General features: G+C 37.7%; 1 pseudogene across 1 annotated transcript; it reads left to right on the top strand.

The window, feature by feature from the left end:
- Positions 1-12,819: 12,819 nt before the first annotated feature.
- LOC308609604 (WW domain-binding protein 4-like) lies at positions 12,820-13,943 on the top strand (annotated as a pseudogene). The gene has a single exon. The product of its transcript is annotated as a WW domain-binding protein 4-like (transcript).
- Positions 13,944-19,886: the final 5,943 nt, after the last annotated feature.

Below are 19,886 nucleotides of genomic sequence, written 5' to 3'. Positions count from 1 at the left end.
CTTTGTCTCATCTTATAATTTTTTGTCTTGCAAAAGGGGAAAATACTATTAGTCACTTTTTTTCTATGGAGGTAATGTAAGAAAAGAAAACATTTCCTATTCCATTTTAGATTTAATGACTGAAGTCTACAAATTACATTGGCAAAGATTAACAGGTGAAAAGGCATACAAATTTCATTGATGTTAGTTTTTTTTTTTAATGTATGGGGACTTCACAGAAAAGAAGTGAAAATCCAAAGAGATGGTTAGACATGAGAGCTTATATACCATTTTAACAAACAATGATAAATTCTGAAGAAGTGACTAAATAAAAGAAAGGGGGCTTGGGCTTCTAGGGACAGTAAGTTGTGGGAAGGTAAATATATGGGGAAGTTAATGGAAGATAAGGGTTATTTTTTTAAGGTTGTTTATTTGTTTGTGCAGAATCATCTCAGTGCTGACTTTTCCATGGCCATAAAGTTCCCCTGGAGAGGGGATTTATGGCAGTCTTTATTTCTCAGAAGTTTCTGCTTTTAGTAAGATAAGGGAAGCCCCAAGAAGACTTCTTTCTGAATCTGTCAATTCTCAATTGCCTTCAGCTCACAGTAATCCGTATTCCAGTGTGGCATATTTGAGGGTAGCATATCTGATCTGCTTTAGTAGCAAAGCTTTAAGTAACAGTCTCAAACAAAAATGTTGTCACTTTTACAGTTTCAGTTATCAGAAACTAAAATAAACTCTTGCTTATGAAGAGTTGTCAGGAGTCATCTTTAATTAGGATTCCAGCTATATTTTCATTTCCTGAGATAGTATAAGCTCAAGGTAGAAAGTCAGATTCCCTCAGGCACTTGTTAAATTCTGACTACCTTAGGCAATTCTAGAGCTTCCCTCCTCCACTAGGTTCACTTGAAATTTCAAGGATCTTACAGAAAACAAATGTATCTACCTATTCAGAACATAAGCTCACAATTTCTGAAAATATATTATTGGTGTGACATAAATATCCGGGAGGAGGAGCCTACTTACTCTCTCGTTTCACACATTCTATGTGATGCTATGGATTCCAGAATAGGATTGATTAATCTAATCAGGCAACACGTAGAAACCGGAGATTAATAGCTTCCCTTTCTCTTCCATCTTTGCATCTTGCTCAAATGCCAAATGTCTCTTGTTAATAAAATCTATGTGGAATACTGCTGGCAAGTATGTCTGAGTAAAAGTTTCCAGGGCTTACCTTCCTTAGTAGAGGGGAGAATTGAGAAAGGTGAGGGTAATAAAGATTATAAATAAAATTTTCTGATATGTTATATAGGTGTAACTTAGAGTTAGAACAATTCACAAATATTATCAAGTAGTTTCCTTGACATTCTTGTTCTACCCAACAAAACATCAGAGCTGTTTTCCTTCAAACTACTTTATCTTCCTTTTTGGAACCTTTTATTTTTTTGAGTTATACTATCACCAAAATAATTTTTCTAGGATTAGCTTCTTACTGGTGAAGTTAGTAAAATGGCTAAACCATTATGTACTTTTATCCCCAAAGAGTAGTATATCTTTTGACCAAAAAAGCAGGGCTTACATGCCAGAGCAATTATATGCAGATTTCAGAGATGACTAAATATAGCAAGTATCCGAGTGTTAAATCCACTGTACCCATCTCTTAGGCAGCCAATGAATCAAAGGCCAGTGTTCTTCTAGGTGGTCTACTCAAAACTTTTCCTAATTTTAAGATTATAAAGTGTGTTAAGTATCACACCTGCCTCCATAATACTCCATGTCAAAATTTGCTGAGACACTGTTTGCTATTAGACTATAAACATAAAAATAATCGTCATTCCACAAATGACTATCGTCTGTTACTTTTGTGTACCCCTTATGTGCCCATCAACAAATGTGAAAACTGAAACACATAATGTCTGAGTCTAGCTCTCTACTATCTTTGCATCAAGGGAGTCTTTCTTAGCACACTCAGACTAAAAATGATAAAAAAGCAAACTCCACCCATTTCTTTTTTGTGTGCAGGATCTAAAAGTAAACAGTGGTTCCCAGACCAGACTACAGTGTATATTTTACTCCGTCTAGATAAGTGCACTGTATATAGAAACTATAGCAGGGTATAATTTTTAAAATCCCATTTCTGTCATTTTGAATCAAAAGATGTGGGAGCAGATGGGCAATTACCTTGGGTGAGAGAGAAGATGTAGTGCCAGAGGAACTACCAGAGTCTGATGACTGGGGCGACACTCTACAAGGCAGATGTAAAATTTAGTTTGGGTTATGACTTTTCTACTCAGCCTGCACTTTTTAGTTTGAGGTTACTGCTGATAATTTAAGAATTGAACATCAAATCAAATCTCCAGTGAATCCAGGTGGATTAAAAATGTCACTAACAGAACTGAGTATAATTATGAATAAGAACACAGGCATTTATTCAGCAGAGAGAGTGTATTATGTGTCGGGTTGGAAGTTACAACCTGTACCATCAAAGCTGTCTTTAGCAGCTTCTAGCTGTGGGGTGTTTGGCAGTCAAGGTTACCAGCTGTTCTTCATGGCCATACAGTGAAATAGGTTAATAATTTTTGCTCTGTTGTATAGCAACAGAAACTGCGATAGGTTATAGAAACCTTGGAATAAATATAAAATAGAGGGTGTTACTTTAAATATTTTGAAAACTATGTGATAAGCTATATGTGTGTGTGTATAAAGTATCAAATGAAGCAAGGGAATTATCCTCTTATTTTGGAAGGTCTATTTAATTAAGCTGGAAATTTCAAACAGTATCAGAATGTCAGTGTTTGAGATTTGGGGATTAATTTAACTAAACTGGTTGTGTGGGCTCTACAAATTCAATTTACTGTACTGATGGGATCACTTGAAAAATATATGACCTTAAAGTAAAACTGTAATAATGAATAAGATAAATATTACCCATGTTGTTCTTCCCATCTAAATATGTTGGTTATTTAATAAATCTTGATATTTCTTGTTTCAGCTCAGTCATATAAAGAGATCAGAAGACATCAGTCCCATCTTTACAGCAGGAAAAAAAGCTGAACAAACTTTAAAAAGAAATCTAGCATGTCTCTCTCTGTCACTCATAATTTTGGTTGGCTTGTGGCATCTTTTGAACATTTATTACCAATTTTGAAAAAAGATAAATCTCAAGGAATGTCTAGCCCTTTTTCTACAGTTGCTGTCTCTCAAATTCACAAAAAAGAAAGAAAAAAAACTCTCCATGTCAGTGAAGATGCCTGATAACAAAGGAAAATTGTTACCTTTGCTCAATCCTTGCTTGAAAACATCCTTCCTTTCTGCTCTTTCTGCCACTCATTGTCAAGATATAAGAGAAGTTACGGGATTCTGAATCTTTGGTTAATGCTAAGGGCAAACCAGGAAAGGAAGGTGGATTCTTACCCTTTAAAAGACTAGATAAAAATCAGATAAAACAAAAGGAAATAGTAAAGTTTTAATAAACTGACTTCAGTTTTTATCTTTACACAGATAAACTGGATGGGATTTTTCTGTTTCCATATTTCTCTACAGGACCACGAGAACACATGACACGTGTGTGTGTGTGTGTGTGCACACGTGCACTCAATGCACTTTTGGCTTATTTACATGGTAAATGCAATTCTTCCTTCTGATCACAATGTGCATAATCTCATTTAATATTTGAGCTCTGCTGACAGTTTGTTAAGAAACCTTCACAATCAGATTGGAATATAAAATTCCCTTCAGACCCATAAGAGTTCTTTATAAGAATGCCTTCCGCAAAGGTCTCAGCTTTACAACTAAAAAGAGGTAGACGTAAGTGCATGGTTGTTCATTTGTTTTTCCATTTTACTTTTTAATCTTTATATAATTTACTAGACTTACTCATTTTCTTTTGTAATAATAGCTTTATTGAGAATATACAAATAGTATGTGAATTATAACTCACATATCATAAAACTCATCCTTTTGAAGTGCACAATTCAGCGGTTTTTAGTATATTCACAGAGTCGTTCCACCATCACTATCTAATTTTAGAACATTTTCATTCCCCAAAACTCCACACTCATAAATAGTCACTCTCCATTTCTCCCTCCTCCCAGCCTCTGGAAACCACTAATCTACTTTCTGACTCTGTATCTGTCTGTTCTGGACATTTCATATTGCTCTTTTTCCTTTATAGCTTTCCATAAAATTTCTCAACATCAGTCACCTGACATATTTCACTTGGGCAGTCAGTCAGTTATATTTTCATAAATAGAGAAATTCAATATTATAAAATCACTTTTAAGGGAAGAAATCTTTAGATCATCTCTTAAAGAATAATGCATTATGAAATGATGAAACTCCTTAGATGAATTAATTCATTTCAACCAATATTCATTGAGGCATTTAACCAGTGTGTCTCCAAGTGTTGGTTTTGGGTGACCTACCTAATTCAGAATCACCTGGGATGCTTTTTAAAGATGCAGGTATTTGAGATCCACCTCACATCTACTGAATTAGACTTTCAAGAAGGGGGGAAAATGAACCTTCATTTAACAGGGCCTCTGGGTTATTCTTATGCACAGTAACATTTGTCAATCAGAAACCTACCCTGAGTAGGGTCTGGCCATAAAACAGATGAGTAAGACACAGTATTTGATCTTAGATGGTTTCAACACCTTTTTTTTTTTTTTTTTTTTTTTTTTTTTTTTTGCGGTAGGCGGGCCTCTCACTGTTGTGGCCTCTCCCCTTGCAGAGCACAGGCTCCGGACGCGCAGGCTCAGCAGCCATGGCTCACGGGCCTAGCCGCTCTGCGGCATGTGGGATCTTCCCAGACCGGGGCATGAACCCGTGTCCCCTGCATCGGCAGGCGGACTCTCAACCACTGCGCCACCAGGGAAGCCCTCAACACCTTTTGTCTATACATTTTGCCAATGGTATTTTAGTAAAATTATAGAAATAAATTGATAGGAGAAGTAGCACTAAAAGAAAAGACTCCCAGTGATCAGCCACTATCTGCTTCTTACAAAATAATCTACAGATACTTTTACTTATGAAGAGTATCGTATGGTACCAGATGTTGTGATACATACTAATTTTCCATATTTGATTGTGCATTAAATATACTTACGTTAGCATGGACTCGTTTGTTAGGTGAATATGTATTAACTTACTACTATGTGGCAAGCACTGCTAAAGGCACAAACTAAATTAAGTCTTCAAACTGTAAAGGAATAGGGGGTGAATACAAGAGATATTCAGAGGAGAAAGCACTGTGGATAGGCAAAGTCTTCATGGAAGGAGAAAAAGGAACTGGTTCTCTGAGGATGAATAAGATTCCTCTGGAAACCAATAAACAGAGGCCATTCATATAATGAAAGACACATAAATAAAAGTGTATATACCACCAAAACACTGGAGCATTTGATTCAAGTTAGATCCAACTTATCAATCTACCTCTTTGGAGTCAAGTATCTTCTTGTACCTGGAATATATGAGAGGTACTTGACCAATAACTGGTGCAGGGCTGTCTCATATTTGTGCCGTGTAAGAACCAGGAAACCAGTAATGGGGATACCTAAAAAGAGACTCTTAATATAGTATATCCTAGTACAAGTAGCTCTGTGCACTCCATCTGCCAATATGAGATTGGTCTTCTCAATCCTAAGGAAGTGAGAAGCCAAATGGTTGTCTCAATCCCTTCTACAGATAAGAGAGGAAGAAGAGATGAAAGAAGAAAATGTGGACCTTCTGTGCTGTAATGGGGGATTGATAACCTGCTGCTGATCAACTACCAGCCCATAGAATCCCGTTAATTCTTCCACAAATGTGGCTATTTCCTCTGGAGTTTCCCCAGAAGGTCAGAATGGCAACAAACAAGGAAAGAACCATGGTACTGGTAGGGATAGAGTAGGATAATTAAATAGTTTAGAAATCCCACTAGGAGATTAAAGGCAGAGAGGGAATTGTAAGGGAGTTTGGGAGACTGTTGAAGTTAATGACCACTCAAGAAAAGAATCCAGTAACCTAGCAACAAGCTACACTACCTTGAAAGAAGATCAGGTCCATCCAAGCACCAGGCACACTCAAGCCACAAACCCTGATAGTTAAAACACGAGACAACAGATATGAGGTCTGAATATTGTTACATGAAGTCAGGGAGTCAATGGTCCTTGAAGAGTAGCATTTCTGCATGTAGCCAAGACAAAAATATATGTGAAAGGGGAAAGACACTAAGTGAAAGGGGACATTATACCAAAACCTGGGATGAATTACCATATTTTAATATATGGTACCACCCTTCTGCTAAATATACTTATGATTTAAATAGCACCATGACAGTCCCGGTTAAACCGTACAGGGTCAAAGGAGGAACTAATGATGTAAGCCTTGACATCTACTGAAGAATGAGGAAGAAGGTGGTCTTCTCCCCTCCCCACTTTTCCTTGGATTATAAAAATGTAGGCTTCTTTGTTCTCAGGGCTACGCTCCCTTGCCTGCCCTCTTGTTTCTCTCACAAGTGTCCTATGCTAATAAACTCACTCTTTGCCTATCACTTTGCCTCATGCTGAATTCTTTCTGAGACAACAGAACCTGAGCTTCAGTAAATCCTGACACCAGGTAAGCAGTTTCAATTAAAATACAGTGGATTTGGGTTCCCTCCTAAGTCAGGGATCATGGGTTCAAGTCTTAATCTGAGGTGTGGGTGGATTTGAGTCCCAGCCCATGGGTTCAAGTCCCAATCTAAGTTTTGGCTAGGTTCAAGTCCCATCTTAGAAGGATTGTGGTTTCAGTAATACATCTACAACAAATGAGCTAAGAGAGAGAGAGAAAAAGTAACCTTAGATTAAGCTCCCAAATCAATCAATCAATCAATTAATCAAACAAGAAGAGACAGACCAGGCCATGAATAACAGTGAGCATTTAGGGAGTTTCAAGCATGGTTCAAAAAGACTTTATAGAAATGTAAAACTAAAGATATTCAGTAGATGTTGAAAAATAGAACAGTTACAGGTGAGATCAGGATTGGTGGTCTAGATGATACAGTGTAACAAATATCTTAAAGCACAGAGCCCAAAATATAAAGACAGAAAACCATACTGGAAACTTGAGGGTGGGAGGAGAGAGCTGAGGAAATGTCAATTGTAGAAGTTCTGGAGGGAAGGACAGAAACAGATAGAGGACAGGAAATAAAACATGCTAACTTGAGCTGAAAAAAGAGCTGATCCTGCAGGTGAAAATTATTCATTAAACAACCCAGGTAAAGTTAATGATTTTGAAAAAAACTTGGAGAAATTCCAGAACTTAAAACAAAAGGTGAAAACCCTCGAAAGCTTCCAGAGAAGAAACACATTACTTAAAAAAGGAAAAAGGATCAGACCAGCCACAGGCAAGTAATCTGCCACACTGGCAACAGGACAGTATAAACCACCTACAGAATATTGAGAAGTAAGAATTGCAGCTTGGTCATTCCATTCCTAGCAGAGATACTAACCTCTGATGAGAGGAAGTGGGTGGAAAGAAAGAAAGATATATGTGGATATGCTAGACTTCAGGAAATACACTGTCCTGTTCTGCATCTAACCAATAACATTGCATCTGGGAAAAACCTCAAGAGACTGGAAGGTTAAGAGAAGAAGAATAATGGGGGTAGGGTGGGATGAATCTCTTATTTCATATATATATGATCGAAATAGATGAGACACTGTGTAGGAATGCAATAAGATGATCATAAGGATGCTCAGGATTGAGGAGAAATCCTTGAAATCAAATGGATGTAAATTATCAAAATTGAAGAGTAATTCTTGTAATTGAGAGGAAAGAATCTGAGAGTAAAAGTATTAAACTGTCCTAAGTAAAACTCTGAGATAAGGTGTAGTGAAGGAGAGACAAAAGAAAAAGAGAGAGAATTCCCTGGCGGTCCAGTGGTTAGGACTCCATGCTTCCACAGCAGGGGGCATGGGTTCGATCTCTGGTAGGGGAACTAATACCCCGCAAGCCACGTGGTGGTGCGGCCAAAAAAAAAAAAAAAAAAGAAAGAAAAGAAAAGAAAAAGGGAGTGTCTCAGATTGTGGTGGAAAAGGACAGTAAATATGTTCTTAGGAGCTCAGCTTGTGGAGAATGTTGCTGGAGAGCAGGGGACACAGTCCTTGTGAGGGAATAGCTGGGGACTTGTCCCCAAGTATAGCAGGGAAACATGAGTGTAATTATGACAGGCAAGATAGAGGTGATGACTATTAACGAAATAAGAGCTACAGGAAAAATGAATACAACTTGTTCAATGCTTTAAAAACATTTTTTAAGATAAAGAGATAAACTATAGAGAAACAGATTTATTAGTATAAATAAAAAAGGAGGAAAGCAATTGGATAAACAATGTTGAATACACACACATATATGATGTATATTCCAGAGAAAGAAACATATATTACGTTTTCATCACAAAACGCGTGAAATCGGAAATAACATAAACCATACCAACATAATCTTACCTACTTAGAAATTAAGCAACAACAGTGCACGATAACTTTGGGAACAAAATAGAAAATGCACACCATTTACAAAGGTACAGAAAGAAAAACACATCATACCAAAACCTATACAATCAAGCAAAAATATAAATGAAAAACCAGTATTGCCTTAAATGCCTTAATTATTGAAGAAAACAATTACTCTGCTGAAATTTCTCATTATCTAATCATGATTGTTAATGCTTTATATTGAACCTAATTCAAATAATATCTTTTAAGATTCATGGTTTTCAGTAATCTTAATATCTAAATTTAATCAGACCAATCAAATTGAATAATTTTAGCAGAAGTTTGCTCTTAAGGCAAAAAAAAGGGGCATTCATAAAAAATTCAATAAAGTAGGTTATTGGATGAAAACTGAAACATTCATTAGAATGTCAAAATCAGAACATTTGAAATATCTGGATAATTTGGTAAATTTTTGAAACATGTATTAGTCAGCCCAAGCTGCCATAATAAAAAACCACAGACTGAGAAGCCAGGAATTTATTTCTCACAGTTCTGGAAGCTGGGAAGTTCAAGGTCAACATGTCAGCCAATTCTGTTCCCCAGAGCGGGCTCTCTTCCTTGCCGGTCTCACTGTGTGAAGAGAGCTCTGGTCTCTTTACCTTCTTTTAAGAATACTAACCTCATCATGGTTGCTCCATCCTCGTGTCCTCATCTAAACATAATTACCTCCCCAAAATCTCACCTCTAAATGCCATCACATTGGTGGTTAGGGCCTCAACATATGAATTTGGGGGGTGGGGGGAGACACAATTCAATCCATAGGAATACCCATCATGGATTTCGTATTTTCATTGCCTTTGTTTAGAACTTCCATTCAATTTAAAATTAATCCAGTGTTATACTCAAGCACAACAACAATTTCAATGTTATTATAAATGTTTACGTGTACAGTGAGTTAACCAGTCATGTTATTAGTTAAGGAATAATTTTAAATATGCTTCCCGCATACAGCCTAAGAAGGTCTTTGATATCTAGGAGTCATATACTTTTAAGTCCATTCTTTCTTCAAAAGCTTTCTAAAAACTTAACAAGGCCAGCTGTTGAAAGTATCCATTAAACATTAACTGCTCCAGGTAAAATTATCACAATCCATGCCTTACAGTAAGAAGCTATCTTTGAGATTATTATTATAATACTTTATACTGCTAACAATGGTTGAGAATTTAGCAGCTAATAAACTTACCACTTCAGCTATTACAGTTAAGATAATGTGGTTGAACGGAGAGCAATAAAATAACGAGGGCATCATAAAACTAAGGTAAACAAAATCACATAGTAGTAACTAATTAACATGACACATGAAAATCTTTACTATTATTCACTGTTTGAAGTCCTTTATATTGAATGATTATATGAATTCTTTTTTTTTTTTTTTTTGCGGTATGCGGGCCTCTCACGGTTGTGGCTTCTCCCGTTGCGGAGCACAGGCTCCGCGGCCATAGCTCACGGGCCCAGCCGCTCTGCGGCATGTGGGATCTTCCCGGACCGAGGCACGAACCTGTGTCCCCTGCAACAGCAGGCGGACTCTCAAGCACTGTGCCACCAGGGAAGCCCTATATGAATTCTTTATATGAAATGATTTTATATAGTCCTTTATAGGAAGTTAAGTTTCTTCTTCTGTCCTGTGGGAATAAATGAAGCCCACCCAAATGAATACAAGCTTTATTCAGGGCTTGCTATATAGCAAGAGAGTCAGTCACCACCGCTTGTGCTTGGCAGAGACTGAAAAGGCAGGTCGAGCAGTGAGAAAACTTTATAGTGGAAAGAAATGGAAGGTTTCAAGTTTGCCTTGATTGGAGGTTGTTGGCAATGCAGAAGCTGGAGGTGGGCTAATTTAGAAGGGGGCATTCTAAGCGATTGGTTAGGGGAGCATATGTGGCTTTCTTTGGTTGGCTGTAAATTAGAAGTGGAAACAAAAATTTGGGAAGCTGGCAGTTATTGATAACTTCTATTTTGGGTTGATTGCTACAGAGGTGGTTTGGCTTAATCCTCGACTGGTTGATGCAGATTGTGGATTAGCATTCTATTTTTATGTATGGTCTGGCTACTCTCCATTTCAGTCTCTCAGTTTGCACTCTGACAAATATCCAACAAATACTGCCCCAGTAGAATTTGAATTCATAATGGTTTGGAGCAGTGTCAGAAGAAATAAGCCAGTCTTACTTTTAAGAAAATGCAATCAATCTGATCGTCTCATTTTAGATACATTTTTTCTACCATAATAAGTTTCTTCTTTTTATTACTATACTTTCTGCTAACTGCTATATTAACTAAATTACTTTTAAGCATAAAATTTTAAACTCATAAAAATATATATATACACGTAGGGCCAAAACAGCCCTATTTCATTTTAAAGCATGTATGCAAGTTGTGAAAATGTTTCAGACTATCAATTATCTTGTCTTTTTACCATTATCACAAAAAATTCTTAAGTGCTCAAGTATGACACCTCTTGATAGGAATACATTACAGGTGTACTTTTTAAATTCACTTGAATAAGGCTTTCAGTATCCCCATGCATTCATGTTAACACAGATATTCTAGTCTACTACTTAAGGTCGAATGGCCAAAGTTAGCTTCAGAGCAGTAAAAGCTACCACCACCCTAACAACAATTATTATTACCATTTATTGAGCCATTACTGTCTGCCAGGGTCTCTGTATATTTACATTTAAGTTTATTTAATCTTTGCAACACTTTCAACGTAATTTAAAATAGAAAGCTAAATTATATCGATTCATTTATCCATCAAAAAAAATTTTATTGAGTCTCCCCAAGGCCCAAGGATGATTGGCTAAAGTGGACGTTGAGTCAGGAGTCAAATCCAAACCCGCCTGCATCCACTTTCTGTGTTGTAATCCAAATGCACCCAGTTTTCCTTGTGAGCTGAGGCTTATTCACAGGAAATACATCATTTGATAGGCTCTAAATTATGGACCAGAATGTCCCTGATAAGGTTTTCTACCACTAAAATTAAGTGCAAATGCCACATAAAAAGAAGAACCCAAGAAGTAGAAGTTTATACTTTGTCTTTAATATTTTCTTCTTTAGTAATATTTTATAATTTTTTTCCAATTAGCAAATAGTAATCACGACATACTGCTGGAGGATGTTAAGTGGATGTCTATATGAGATATGATGATAAACATAAAACAGGGAAAAATAGATTCCATGTGTTGGTTAATATATAGGTTGACTTGACTGGGCCATGGGATACTCAGACATTTAATCAAACATTATTCTGAGTGCTTCTGTGAGGGTGTCTATGGATGGGGTTTTAACTTTTTTTTAGTTATGTTTATATAACTTTTTATATACCAAAAATAAATATAACTAAATATCATTTTAAGAGATGGGTACAAATGTTTATTATATTATACTGTGTTTGAAATACATCTTATTTAATTGAGAAAGTACAATAAAGTTACCTGAAAGTCTAATAGAATTAAGGAAAAACTGTGTAAGATGAACACCTGCAAATGATTATATGAAACATGTAATGTTTAACCAGTTACAATGTATAATGGAAAAAAATCACTTAAAAAATAAATATAGGGCCTCCCTGGTGGCGCAGTGGTTGAGAGTCCGCCTGCCGATGCAGGGGATACGGGTTCGTGCCCCGGTCTGGGAGGATCCCATATGCCGCGGAGCGGCTGGGCCCGTGAGCCATGGCCGATGGGCCTGCGCGTCCGGAGCCTGTGCTCCGCAACGGGAGAGGCCACAACAGTGAGAGGCCCGCATACCGCAAAAAGAAAAAAAAAAAAAAAAAAAAAAAAAATAAATATAAAATTCCTAGGGATATTTTTAAAAGAAATGTGCATCACATGTGAGTCTTGATTGAAGAGACATAGAAATATGTACCTGAACAGGTAGAAAGAAAATTTTCAAATTCTAATTCTTCAATTAAGTAGTTTTAAGGAATTTCAAATAAATGTCAGTGGAAATTAATTTGATATCCTATTGTGAGACTGCAAATTCAATGAAATTGTAAATTGCTGAATAGCTAAGATACTTAAAAAGATGTAAGCAGAAGGAACTTGAAATTTCAATGATTAAAAGAATAGGTTATTTATGCAAAGATACTACTAAAACTTCAATGGATCATGATTCTGAAGAGATACAACAGTTTTCTTATTTATTAGAATTTCTATTTATAATTTTTATTTATATGAATTCAGTACATAGTTAGTTACCTTTTCATTACAAATAGCTACCCAGGGAAGAAGGGAGATGTCTGAGCTCGCGGTGAGCTGGCGTCAACTTGCCCCGAGTAGGGAACGCATGTCTCAGCTGGGCCTGGGGGTGACCCACGGAGCGGCTGGTCCAGTCATGGAAAACTACTGGAAGTCACAACCAAAGAAATTCTGTGATTACTACAAGTGCTGGAGAGTGGACAATAGGCCTAGCATTGAATTTCATGCAAGAGGAAAGAATCATAAGGAAAATGTGGCCAAGAGGATCAAGTGAGATTAAACAGAAAAACCTGGATAAGGCAAAGGAAGAAGAAAAGCTATCAAAGGAGTATGCTGCAATGGAGGCAGCTGCCCTGAAAGCATACCAAGAATATGGGAAAAGGCTTGGTTTAGAGTCAGAAATTTCAGAGCCAAGCATATCACCAGTAACCAGCACTATCCCACCCACCTCTGCATCAAATCAGCAGCAAGAAAAGGGGCCCTTCAAGGGGCAGATGGGTAGAAGGCATAACCTCTAAGGGTTACCATTACTATTTTGATCTCATCACAGGAGCATCTCAGTGGGAGAAACCTGAAGGATTTCAAGGAAACTTAAAAAAGACGGCAGTGAAGACTGTTTGGGTAAAAGGTTTAAGCAAAGATGGTTATACCTATTATTATAATACAGAAACAGGGCAATCCAGATGGGAAAAACCTGATGATTTCATTCCACACTCTGGCGATCTGCTTTCTAGTAAAGTCAATGAGAAGTCACTTGGCACCCTAGAAGAGTCCAAATCATCAGATTCACATAGTGATTCTGATGGGGAACAGGAAGCAGACAAAGGGAGGGAAAAAAGGAGAAGTCTCTACAGAAACACAAAAGCTAAAAATAAAGTTTAAGGAAAAAAATATAAATAGTGATAAAGGAACTGAAGCAGAAACACAGAAAGAAAAAAATACCCAAGGTAAGAATTCATCAGGTCCAAATGAAGAAAAACCCAAAGCTCATGAAAAATCAAACCCATATGGAGAATGGCAAGAAATTAAATAAGTTGAGTCCCATGAGGAGGTAGATTTGGAACTTCCAAGCACTGAAAATGAATATGTATCAACTTCAGAGGCTGATGCTGGTGGGGAACCCAAAGTGGTTTTTAAAGAAAAAACAGACACTTTTCTTGGAGCTGTGGCAGATGGAGTGGCTCCAGTCTTCAAAAAGAGAAGAATTCAAAATGGAAAATCTAGAAATTTAAGGCAACGAGGTGATAATCAATAACTGTAAAAAAAGCTTTTTGTACCGGCTTTTTAGACAGAATGGAGACTATACATCATAAAAGCTCCTATGTGTTTGTTTTACAGTACTTAAATGCTAAAAGTTTAGATTTATTCTAAATGTATTTTATGTGAATTTAAAATAAATCTTTTTTATGTGGAAAAAAACCCCAAATAGCTAGGGAATTAAGTCAATCAGTAAGTAGTGCATAGTCAATTAACTGAACTTTTAGGGGTAAAAGAAATCAGTTCTCCAGGGTCTCCATAAAACGTTTGAATGCAGAATAGCTGGGTGCTGAATCCTCTTCCCTGAGCTGTTGCCATCACCACCATGTCAGGCTTCAGTCAAATACAGACAGTGCACTAAGGAAGTGGAGATTTGTGGCCACCTGCAGGAGAAATCATCCCTGTGCCACAGAAACCCTGGAGGAACCAGGATCAACAACCAAAACTAGCAGCTACCCTTTCACTTTTTTAAAAAATATGAACAATCGTTATACAACCCTGGGCACATGAGGAAAACAGCTGCCAGAAATGATAATTTCATGCTCTAAAATGAGAGAAAATCCACCAAAGAAAACAGAGCTACTGAAAAAATAAGAGAGAATTTTAAAAGTATCTAATTAGTATTCTCAGATCCAAGAGAACTGCAGTGGTAAAAACAAGAGCAAGTTACAAAGATAGAAAGACAATGTAGCTGCAAGAAGAGTTCTTGGAAGTAAAAAGTATGATTGAGAAATGTCATAACTCATTAGCAATTCAAGAATGAAATGTATATTTCTAGAAACTAAATTTGTGAAGATCAACTGTATTAAAACTATGGGAGGGCCTCCCTGGTGGCGCAGTGGTTGAGAGTCCGCCTGCCGATGCAGGGGATACGGGTTCGTGCCCCGGTCTGGGAGGATCCCATATGCCGCGGAGCGGCTGGGCCCGTGAGCCATGGCCTCTGGGCCTGCGCGTCCGGAGCCTGTGCTCCGCAACGGGAGAGGCCACAACAGTGAGAGGCCCGCATACCGCAAAAAAAGAAAAAAAAAAAAAAAAAAAAAAAAAAAAAAAAAAAAAAAACTATGGGAAAGTGAAAAGATAAAATATATACAGAATAGATAAAATATGTGATTGTCAAATCTAGGCAAGCCAACAACCATTAAACAGCATATAGAAAGAAAAAAGAATGGGAATGAATAATCAAGCAAACTATATATGACAAACTTCCAGAGCTGAGGAAAACATTTTGGGAGCGCGCACACACACACACACACACACAAATCCTGTTAGAAATTTTGAATTCCTAAGATAAAACTGAAATGCTACAAGCGTCCAGATACACATACACACACACACACACACACACAAAAACAGCACCAAAATGAACAAAAACAGCAAACAAACAAACAAAAACCAAGGTTTACAAAGGAAAAGAAACACAGTGGCTCCAACACATAGGCATGATCAATCAGTAACTCCATTTCCAAGAGAATGGTGGGCAGGGCTGAAAAGTCCAAGCTTCTAATCAGGGCTTGGTCTTTCTGGTGACCAGCCCTCATCCAGGACCATCCAGGAGCCCACCCAGAGTCACCTCGTTAGAAGTAATTCTATCACCCAGGAAATTACAAGAGGTTTAGGAGCTCTGTGTCAGGAACTGGGGCCAAAGACCAAATATGTGAACAAAAGATGCTCCTAGTGCTCTTACCACTTAGGAAAATTTAGTTGCTTTGTGCCAGAAACGGAATGAAGACCAAATACGTATACATTTCTTATTATAAATCAAAACATCACAATATCTCTGTTAGGGGCCAAGCTTTGTGTTTCTCTACCTTCAAGGAGCTCTCCTTCCATTAAGGCAGACAGGAAAACCAATGCAAAGCACAGCCAAGCAGTAGTTGAGAGTCCGCCTGCCAATGCAGGGGACACGGGTTCGTGCCCCGGTCCGGGAAGATCCTACATGCCGTGGAGCGGCTGGGCCCGTGAGCCATGGCCACTGAGCCTGCATGTCCGGAGCCTGTGCTCCGCAACGGGAGAGGCCACAACCGTGAGAGGCCCGCATACCACAAAAAAAAAAAAAAAAAAAAAAAGCACAGCCAATGAGGACACACTGTGAAGAAGCTCTCTTTCCATGTGGTATAAGGAAGCCACATTTTAAGGGATCCTAACCCAGCCAAAGGGATGTGTGTGGGGAGGGCACTATTGCTAAGGGTTACTCTTAAGGGCTAGTAGGACTTAACCAACTCACAGGAAAGGAGAAATCTTTGCAGGCAGATTAGAAAACAGGAGGCAAAAACAATACATTGTGTAGGAGGGAAGAAGTAGGCCTACAAGCTTAGCAGTTGTCAGAATGTTTACAAATGAGTCATTACCTAGACAGAAATGAGGACAAAGAGGTGAGTTGGGCCCAGATCACAGAGGGCCTTATAACCCTATGGTAGATAATTTGAAGCATATCCTGCAGGGCATTGCTTTTCAATCTTTTGAAGTAGAATAACCCTTTATTCAAATAATATCTACCTGGAGATCTAATATATAAAAAGATGAAAACACAGCAACTTATTAGCATAATCATACAAGCTACAGTTGGTGACATCAGTGTATAGTCAGGCATTAAGTGCAATGAGGCCAATCCAATAAACCCCCAAAGTCTCACCCTTAGCATATAATTTATTTCTAAATTTAATTTTAGTTGTATATTAGCCCAAAAAAGTATTAAATCATAGAGAGAAAAGTTTGCAAATAGTCATTCAACAACTTTTATTAGACAGAAGTGGCAAAAGAAGCATTATTCTGGGATCTGAATGGAAAAAGAGACAGCTTGAACACTATCAAACCTGAAGCACAGGTAATAAGCTGACCAGGGGTCAGCCATTCAGGTTAGCCCCCAGGACAGGCCAAGGATTTGGTAGCCTTTCAACAATAACTTTTAAATACTTGCTTAACATTTATTAATGGCAGTGGTGGGGGCATTAGGAAGTTGGTTTTCATTCAGGAAATAATGTGTTTCTTTGTATCCGAAATTTTTTATCACCAAGTAAGAAAATCCAAATCTAGGTATTTAAGCAAAAGGAAGAAATTACTGGAAGGTATGGGGGGGTTCCCAGAATTGACAAGAGGGTGGAAAACCCAGCCTAGAAAACGCACAGAAACAAAGACAAACCTTAAAGTTCCAAAATAAGGAAAAAGGGCAACTCTACCTTCAGCAGGAACACTCTGCCCAGGATGCATTCATTCACTGTGGGACAGCCCTCTCTCCACTGTGGGACATGGCAGCAGCTGTTGTGGGTGATTCCCAGCCCACCCCAGGCATGAATGTGCTTTTAGCTGAGCTCAGGTCCTGAGCCCATTCCTGGCTCTCAGAGGATGGAGAGGAGGAGGCTGTTTCCCCTGAGCTTCTGTAGTAGGAAGTTAAGCAATGGTGGCCAACAGGGAATGAGACTGTGCCCAGGGTTTAGAAGGTAGATGTCAGCCAATCATGGAGGAAAGAGATCCCAGAGGATTTCCCTTGAAACTCAGAAGGGAATGGGAATATTAAGTATTCTATGAATAGCAGGGTCTCAACGTTTTCTTTCCACAATATTCTAGGGAATTCACTGGACATCAGAGAGAAGTAGTTGATTGGTAACCTAAGAAGTTTGGCATTTAGGTGACCTTTTCTCTGGCCACAATGGAAAAATGCCTGAGGTTGGTGCAAAGGAAGAGAAACAGCTAATTTCCTGGGACACTGTTACTCTGACTACATACCAGCTATTACCAAGAGGGACTGAGTTTCAGAAGGACTTGTTCCTCAAAACTTCAGTATGCTCTATAAGACCCTTGAACCTTTCTAGAGAGGGTAATTTGGTGGATAAGTAATCAAAGCACAGAATAGAGTTTAGATGTTGAAAAAAAATCTTCATTTCAAACATTTACTGTGGGCCAGGCAATAGTCATATCACTTTATACATTCAGGTCACTGTATCTTCACATCAACCCACAGAATAGTTACAGTTGACCTTGAACAAGGAGGGGTTTAATCCAAGCATAATTTATAGTCAGCCCTCTGTAACAGAGCTTCCTCCACATACACGAATTAACCAAGTGTATGTAGTACATACAGTACATACAGTACTACATACATAGTACTTACTATTGAAAAATATCCACGTATAAGTGCATCTCTGCACTTCAAACCTGCATTATTCAAGGGTTGACTGTACTAGTATTACCGCTATTTTATGCATGAGGGATTGAGAAGAAGTGAGATTAAATAACAGAATCATACAGTAAATAAAGAGCAGAACCAGGTTTCAAATCCAGACAGCCTGCCTCCTGAGTCTCTGTTTGTAGCCTATAAGTTACATTTCTCCTGAGGATCTACGGACTAAAGTTGATACCAACTACATTTGATGAAAAATAAAGAATTTGTGTACATCGAAAATAACTTTTGGAATTATTTTTCAGGTTGTTCATCACTCCCTACTAGATAACACTGGTTGCTCATATTCATGAAGAACAGTGACTAATAATTCTCAAAATTTTCTTTAAAATGTAATTAATGTTTTTCTGCCATTTATATGAAAACACATTTCCTACTATCATATTATTCTTATTTTCTCTTTGATATTCTTTTGTAATTTTCCAATTCAAACATTTTCCTAAAATATATTAAAGATTTTTAAATTTTAGAGGTAGTAAATCACTTGTTCCCATAAAAATAAATATTATTTTTCCCAAATAAATAAATATCAAAATAAGGACTAGTGGGCAACAGATTACTTAGGTTAGAGCTCATGGTTACTGGGACAATCAACTTCAGGGGAGTCTTGGCAGGAATTTCATTTGATTGGTAGTAAGGTCACCTTATGTGGTTTGTAATTTATCTTATAATACTTCAACACAGTTTGATATATAAAATAAAATATCCCATGAAACCCCCCATTTAAGTATGAATTGACCAGTGATTGCCTCCCATCCTTTGTCCAGCCCTTATTCTGATACTGGACAATATTTCTTTCTATTTGGAGGACCAGGCAGCATCCCACCTATTCCTTAGGTCCCATACCCCAAGATCACCTCCATATTACACAAATGGATTTTTTTGATCCCACTTATTCATTTTAGGGGGCTGGTGTTCAGGTTGAGTTTTACTCTGTATCTGAGAGGTGGCTAGTTAACAACTCTGGTTTTAGTTATGGTATAAAAGCCTATTTATTCAGAAACTCACAGTCCAAATATAGCTACTGTAAGTGCTAACACTGTCTTTATCCACTATGAGGATGTGTTAATTAGCATACCGGATCTTAACATTTTCCAAGATATATCATTAACTAGACATTTTTAAGATCCCACCCTTTCAAGAATCCATTGATCCCAGTGTCCTACACATTATGGATCAGAGCCCTGGACTTAGGATTCAGAAGGAGAACTGTGTGTAGCAAATTAATCAGAGAAATAGTTCCTCTCCCTAATCTAAACCTTAGCTGCATTTTGCTGCTATAGCGCTGTCACATCTGCCTTGAGTGAACGTTTTATGCAAAGTGTAAGGATACAGAGCAGAGACTTCAAGTCTTCACAAGTGATAGTACAACTTTTTGTAATTTCTTGCTAACAGATGGTTTTACATGTGGCAGTCCAAGACTCACTTTCATTTTATTGATAAGACTTTCTGTGGTGGGGCACAGTTCAAGGATTAGAAACCTATAGACCTCAGCTACCTCTAAAAATTAGAGAATGCTCCCTATCCACAAAAAAGAACTGATAATTCAGAATATTTGATCAGTTATGACAATTTGCAGCAGGACTTGATTGGGTCATGAACTGAGCCTTGCAGTTGTAAAATATTTAAAATAGGTCAGTATGAGTGAAAACTGTAGGGTTTTTTGTTATTGTTGTTGTTGTTATTGACTTACCTTGTTTTGTATTAGAGCACTAAATACTTTGGAGGAAGAAGAACACATTTACATTTTGCTGATGATGTAAA

The sequence above is a fragment of the Mesoplodon bidens genome, assembly GCF_964165515.1.
Source record: "Mesoplodon bidens genome assembly, chromosome: 1".
Classification (NCBI taxonomy): Eukaryota; Metazoa; Chordata; class Mammalia; order Artiodactyla; family Ziphiidae; genus Mesoplodon; species Mesoplodon bidens.
This window is presented reverse-complemented; position numbering and strand designations above follow the sequence as displayed.